The sequence below is a fragment of the Coenobita brevimanus genome, chromosome 65 (genome assembly GCF_032717465.1).
Source record: "Coenobita brevimanus isolate Jiangsu-jjx chromosome 65, ASM3271746v2, whole genome shotgun sequence".
Taxonomy (NCBI): domain Eukaryota; kingdom Metazoa; phylum Arthropoda; class Malacostraca; order Decapoda; family Coenobitidae; genus Coenobita; species Coenobita brevimanus.
In genome coordinates, this window is record NC_137018.1 from 40126852 (window position 1) to 40134893 (window position 8042).

The following is an 8042-nucleotide window of genomic DNA, read 5'->3' on the forward strand; positions in this document are numbered from 1 at the left end:
GAAGTGTTGTAGATGGGTGAGTGTAAATAGTAGAATAGATAACTTAAGAAGTTTAAACTCAAGAAATTTTATGAATGTGGTACCTAATGATAAAATGTTTGGGAGTTTATCATAGCGCTTCTTCATTTCGTAGCCTGTCACCCTTATACTTCGATGACGTCGCTCTGACAACGGCCTTACTGCCTTCACACGGTTTTGTTGAACTTAGAGACTTTTCGAGTTGTTCCAGAGGTCTTTCTTTAGTGGGATGAAATGGTCTGGAGATAGTAAGTATAAGATGAAAAAGACGTCATTATATTGAAGCGTTTTGAGAGTTAGGATACGGTGAATGGGTCTTAATGCTTAAAAATGTTGTCACTTATAACGACTTGATCTTCGTCCTTTTTCAGTATATTTTATATAGCTCGGTAACAGAATAAGGTAACATTACGGTTCTGCATCCTTTTCATAGCACTTTTCCGCATATGGCATCATATTCTACAGTATTGTTAGCCCTATGTTACAGCTCAGTCCTCGAGAAACTGATCGTCTGACGTTAGACAGAAGTTTAATATCCACGTGGAAAAGGGTTCATACAAGCACGTTATAGTTATTATGTTAACCAGTTCAGTACCATGCTGCTCTGTACTGTTTATTCTTCCCAGCGCCAGGGGATTTTATTCTGATGAAGAGACTTATTGAATAGGGGGAGTTAGATGTAGCCTTCTTCATGTCTTCACAGTGAATGGTCTCCCCCAATTGAATAAAACTATCTGATGAGAGGAAGAATGAACACGCATGACATTACAGCATTGAAGGAGTTATATTGTGTCCCATAGAACATTGAACCGTGAAGAAAAGTTAATGATTTTATTTACCACAGGTACAAATCCATAATAGGCAAATGAATGCCTGTTACACTGCGGATACGAAGTAATGATACACCGTGCATCACGCACCTTGTTTCTTGCTGCCTGTCTTGTCAGTAGGAAGGGTTAGTTTAAGGTATTACTGGTTCCCTTCCATACAAGGGTAATATATAAACCAAAGGCCATCAGAGCGTCCCCTTAAATTAGAACACAAGTGATATACGATGGACAGTACACTTCGGCGTGAGGTGCAGTGCAAAACTGGGCTATGCGTCACTCATACCAAGCAGCCTTTACTGCACATAGTGTGCAAATGACACCGCTGATAACCACGTGGTTGAATTCCGGCTCTTATATGGGTTCACTCCTGTAAATCCCAGCTTCCCTGCCTGTGCGTCCTGACCTAGTGTGCTGAACTAAGAATTAAACCCCCTGTACGTGTAGTGCATCGGTCATGGACTTATGGGATGATTACCATGGTAACTTTTTCGAAAATATCCAGCTTCCCCAGACCACACTCAGTATAAGCTAGCGGTTCCAGCAACAGCTCAATAGGGTTACCAACAAACCGCCAAGACCATCCACTGTAATTATAGCTGCTGCATTGATATACTTATGAGAGCAGCGGGAGTGTGAATGTGGTGTGAGAAGGTTCCCATGCGTCTCAAGGGAAGCCGGCCAGCATGCAGTAGGAAGGTTGAGTGTGATGACATTTGCGCCGCACCCTAGACACCAATGCCTTAATTAATCCCGGATGCTAATTGATCCACGCCGTAATTACCTAATGTTTTCTGGTCGTACGTTTCTTTTTTCCATCAGTAAGCTATTAAGGATTTTGGACTATGACTTGTGAATTAACACTTTAGCTGCGAATTGTCTGCTTTACATTACTATATACTGTACAATACTTCGACTAATGTCAGACTATGTTACAGTGCTTACGGGAAACGTCGGACACTACAAGACAGGAGAAACCTTTGATAAACGCACCCACGCCAACTGTATCCACCACCCCAACACATCCCAAAAGGTGTACTTGGACACCCCCTTACACACACCCCAGATACACTCCACACGCACATCAGATATCCCCAGACACACACCAGATACACACAAGACATGACCCAGACGCACCCCAGACACACCACTGGTACCCAGACGCACACCACCAGTACCCAGACACACACCAGACACACCACCAGTACCCAGACGCACACCAGACACACCACCAGTACCTAGACGCACACCAGACACCACCAGTACCCTCCACCCCTCAGCACGCCGCCATAAGTATAACGCCCATAAAATGACGATTGAAGTTTGCCAGATTCATTCTTCAAAAAGATAAAACACACATTGGATTTGGCTGCCTATGTGGGTGTGGCAAGAAATAAAAACTAAGTCAGATAATGGTTTGGACGTGAATACAGACCTAATTTTATTCCACCTTAACGCGGACTGTTTCTTTAGGTTCAAAGCAATTCACCGCAACCTGAAGACGTCACTTTTATCACATTCTCACTACCTCCAGACGCTTTTCTTCGTCTTAATACAGCTGTCTTCAAGGGGATGGGTTACGTATAGCCTTCATTAACCCCATGCCAGAGAGCATCTGGTAACAGCAACATTAAGCTAGAATAAGTCGTCATCGCACTGAAAACATGGCTGAGCAATTTCCATTCAAAGTTGCAAATCTGCTACGTGTAGTCGATTCCCCTCTTAATTACCTAACTTTTTATGGCTGTGTTTCGATTTTTCCATCAGTAACCTATTCGAAATATTGGAGCTGAGACTCTTGAATTAAGCTGTACCTTGTGTTGATGATTCTGATTAGGACTGGAAGACAATAGCCAATCAGTTGTTGCGTGGGTTTATTGATTGGCCGTGGCCGTTAGGAGATAATTGGTTCGTAATTCGCCGTTTGAATTATGGAGTGTTGTAGCCTGTTAGTAGTTATATATGATATTTTTTTCAGTTTTATATTAAGTGAAGTCATTATTGATTGAATATAGTATTATCTGTAGTCAGTGTTTATGTCTAGAAGAGCCTGGGATCACAGCAACAATAGCAGCATTCTTCGTTAATTTCCTGTTATCGTACTCAGTGTAAATTGATGCTTTAAGAGATTTTGATAGTTTGTTCTGTGCATTCTACATTAGATTTTGTTACTCATTATTATTGTTATTATTATTATTATTATTATTATTATTTCATTATTATTATTTTTATTTATCATTATTAATATTATTATTTTATTATTATTATTATTATTATTATTATTAGTAGTAGTAGTAGCAGTCGTAGTAGCACCGGGTAGTAGTAGTAATAGTAGCAGTTGTAGTAGTACCGGGTAGTAGTAGTAGTAGTAGGCTAGTACTGGTGGTGGTGATGGGGGTGGTATTTCATATTTTACACAGTTTCAGACGTGCAATAAACCAATTCATATTTTATTGGTGTTTTTTCCCACTTCATATAGTGTAGATTATTTACATTAGTTAGAGTTATATGTATGAGAGAGAGAGAGAGAGAGAGAGGGGGGGGGACTAGTAAAGTATATTTTGGTTCATGTTATGTTAGTAATATGCACAGTGGTGGACTACCCGGTAATTAAAAGACGTTCTACCTTTCCTCTTCTCATGAGGTGTTTTTGCCATGTAGAGTTTCTTGATGATGTTCATAAATGACCTTTGTGTCCTTCCACATCTCATGAGGTACTTTTGTCAGGAAGAGCGTCTTGGCAGTATTCATGTATGGCATTTGCTTATCTCAGAGTTTTGCCAGGAATCTCTTCACAGTATTAATAAATGACTCTTGTCCCCTTCAGCGTTTCTTGAGATACTGTATTTTTGCCATAGAGGGTGCTTGACAACGTGTGACTCAGAGGCACCCAACTCTGCCTATGCTAATTTAGTTACACCATCATTCCAGTAACATCTTCTCTCCTGATTATTGTACTCACCTTACAATGGACTTTCAGAACTGAAGTGTTTAGCCATACTGTGCCATCATTAACTTCACTGGATTGACAATATCCCTAAGCTGAATAAAATCGTCCAGTGGAGCAACAGTAGTGAAAATTTGTCCTCTTAATGAGGCAATTAAAGTACCCAAAGACAAAATTTGAGATTTGTCATAGGTGATGATGCCACAGATACAATGTCACTTTTTTGGCATTCATTTTGCTGCCAAGTCTACAGTAAATACAGTTGCATTATCAAAGTTCCTCTGTTACATATAAAGCTTATTTGCCACGCCAGTTCTCTTAGTTAACAGTACCAGTGGGAGTACTGCTGGTGGAGTAACTTGGAGACCAAACCTGGTAGCTGGCCTTGCACAACACTCTCAGGTGGGGAACTCAACCACACTTAACAAGTACAGTAGTTAGAGTTTAGGCTGAGAATATTTCTCATGTCTCCTGTACACAGCATATCCTCTTGGGGGCTATGCTTCTTCCATTTTCCCTGCACCTCACCATGTGGAAGGACCCCTGTTCCTACTCTGGTGAGGCGCTGTCTGGTACAGGAAGGTGGCTGCTTGCATGTGGTCAGTTGCTTTGCTTAGTCAGATGGACCAGGGTAGAACAACAACAATAACAGAACAGAGATGTTGTGGTTAGTATGCCTGAGAGGTTGGTAAATCAAAGGCATCAAACTATCTTACTTCTACGATAGAACACACACTTTTCCATTTCTCCTTTCTCTGAAATTTCCATTCAAGGAGACTTCAGTGTTCACCACCACCTTTGGCTCTCCTCTTCATTCACTGATCAACCTGGTGAACAAGCTTACATCTTTTCTATCCTTAATGGCCTTAGAGCAGCTTGTACAGCACCCTACCTGTATCCCTGACCGCCTTGGAGAGAGCTCCAACGTACTTGACCTCTTCCTTACAACTAATCCTTCTGCTTACACTGTTAATATTTCCTCTTCATTGGGCTCCTCCGATCACAATCTTATTACCTCCACCTATCTTATTGCTTCGGTGTGGCCTGTGGACCCCCCAAAGAAACGTCAACTGTGGCACTTTGGAGCTGTGGATTGGGAGGCCCTCAGGTGATACTTCTTTGACTTTCCCTGGAATAATTATTGCTTCCATGGATGGGAGCCACCTGAGTGTGCTTTGCGCATTACGGAGGTTATTCTCTCGGGCATCAAAGCATACATTCCCTTCTCATATCTTTTGACTAATGCAAGAAAACCTTGGTTTAATCACGCTTGTTCTAATGCTGTCCGCAACAAGGAGAGGGCCTATAAAAGGTACCAGACCCAACCCACCCCTGAATCACATCTTGTTTATGTTTCTGCTCAGGATCATGCTAAGTCTGTTCTTCGCTCTGCTAAAAATAATTTCATCCGTACTACATGTTCTCAACTTTCCAACTAGAATTCTTCCCGCTCCTTCTGGCACCTTGCCAAAAACGTTTCTAACAACTTTACCTCATCATCCTTCCCTCCTCTTTTCTATTGTGATGGCTCTGTAGCTATTTCTTCTACTGATAAAGCAGATCTCTTTGCTTAGACTTTCTCCTCCAATTCCACCTTAGACTATTACAGTGCTGTTCCTCCATCACTTCCCCCCTCTGACTTCCTTATGGCTGACATTAAAATTTCTTCAGTTGATATATTTTCTGCCATCACTGGCCTCAATACTAACAAGGCATATGGGCCTGATGGAGTCCCTCCTGTTGTCCTCAAGAACTGTGCTTCTGTGCTTACACCCTGCCTAGGTAAACTCTTTTGCCTTTTGTCTTTCAACTTGTACCTTTCCTTCTTGCTGGAAGTTTGTTCTCATTCAGCCAGTCCCAAAGAAGGGTGACCATTCCTAACCCTCTAACTATCGTCCAACTGCTTTAACATCCTGTGTCCCAAAAGTTTTTGAGTTAATTCTTAACAGAAAAATTTTAAAGCAACTTCCCTATCACAACCCTCTTTCTGATTGTCAGAATGGGTTCCATCAGGGATGCTCCACCGGCGATCTTCTCACCTACCTTTCAGATTCCTGGTCATCCTCTTTTTGGGACTTTGGAGAAAGCTTTGCCATTGTACTTGACATCTCAAAGGCTTTCGATTGAGTCTGGCATAAATCTTTAATTTCCAAACTGTCCTCTTACAGTTTCTATCCTTCTATCTGTGTCCTTATCTAAAACTTCCTTTCTGGTCGTTCTTTAGCCGCTGTTGTAGACAGCCATCGTTCTTCTCCTAGATCTATCAACAGTGGTGTTCCTCAGGGATCTGTCCTATCACCAGCTCTCTTCCTTTTATTCATCAATGACTTTCTAAGCTGTACATCTAACCCTATCCACTCATACACTAATGATTCCACTCTTTACCTTTCCATTTGGCTCTCGCAATGTCCATCTCAGTAGTCACTTCAGCAAACAAAGGATGAGGCTATGGCACATCTAATGTCTGACTTGGCGCGTATCTCTGGCTGGGTAAAAATGATCTTGTTGTTTTTAATGCATCAAAAACTCAGTTTTTACACCTATCAACCCAACACAATCTTCCACAGGAGTACCCACTAATGTTTAATAATATCCAGCTCAAACCTGTATCATCCTTGAACATGCTTGGGGTTTCATTCACTCGGGACTTATCTTGGGAAGATCATATTGCATCTCTTGTAAAATCTACTTCCATGAGATTGGGTGTTCTAAACCGACTCTGTACCTTCTTTACCCCTGCACAGTTGTTGACTTTATACACGGGTTTTATTCGCCCCTATGTAGAGTACAACTCTAATGTGTGGGGAGGCTCCCCACATACAGCTCTTCTCAATAGGGTGGAGTCAAAGGCTTTTCGCCTGATTAACTCCCCTCCTCTTACTGGCTCCATTCAACCTCTGTCTCTTCGCTGCACTGTTGCATTTTTGTCTCTTTTCTGTCACTACTTCAGTGGTCACTGCTTCTCTGAACTGTTTGCTTGCATCCCTCCACCTCTGCGACGGGTGCATAGCACCCATCTAGCAACAAACTCTCATCCCTTTTGTGTCCAATTCTCTAATGCAAGAGTTAAACGTTACTCCCAGTCTTTCATTTATGCAACAGGTCAGCTGTGGAACTGTCACCCTCTGTCTGTATTACCTACTTCCTATGATCTCCAGTCATTCAGACGCAGTGTGTCCAGGCATCTTGAAATGAACGGATCTTGAATTTGGATCTCTTTTGTATTTTTTTGTTTTTTCTTGAAGGGAACAATTTGCAGGCTCCTGGCCTTTGGTTCCTTCTTTCTTGCATTTTAAAAAAAAAAGAAAAAAAAAAAAAAAAAAAAAGGAGGTAAGGGCCTTACCTCAAGATGGTGTTATGACTGACCAACAACACTAGTACAGAAAAAGTTCTGATATTTTCTGACACTTCCCTGACTTGTAATGAAGACTAACTACACTTGACTATATTTCTCTTCCCATGTTGCTGACTTCAATGTTGACATGGAGCTTATTGGTAACCCATAATATTTGGTCATGGTGTCATTTACACTCTTGATCAGTGTATTGGCACTGCCAAGTTCACTCATTTTCATAGTCTTGCCACTTTTTGTTACAACCGTTATTACCTACTTTTCTTTAGTTTTCTTGGTTTTGTTCCCTTTCATTTACTGACATGATTGATACACTTCTCTTTTGTGATGGGGGTATCTTTCAGGTCAGCAAAGTAATTTGTTGCAGTGACAATATTGAATGCCTGTGAATCACCATCATCAACAGAAGTATAAAAGAAGACTGAACTTGTGAGAATAGGTCCACAAGCTCCCTGCTGCTTCCTCAATACTTTCTTTTTCAGCTAAAGTCCCTTCATAATTCTTCCAGCAGAAGGGGTGTGGTTCTGCATGTGTGTTAAAAACAGCAGTGATAGCTGTTTTTTGTTTGTATTACAAGAACAGGAGAAATTGCTTAAGACCTTAGAACCAGTGGGTATTCTTGTCTTAATTTCAGTGACAGTTTATTGTTGTGAAACTTCAGATCACTTGTCAAATATTCAAGTCCCTGTCCGAGTTCACATTTCCCTATACTTGTCCATTAGCATCTGATAGTCATCTGTAGGTTGCTTGGTAGTCCATAAAGATACCTGCAACTGCATTCTTCATGGCAGAGGTGTAGTGAGTATTCATCCATTTTTTAGAAACCTGGCATACCTTTACAGTGCATAGCAACTGAGGGGCCATGCCCAGAGAGCCCGCAGTGCTTGACAGACCAGCA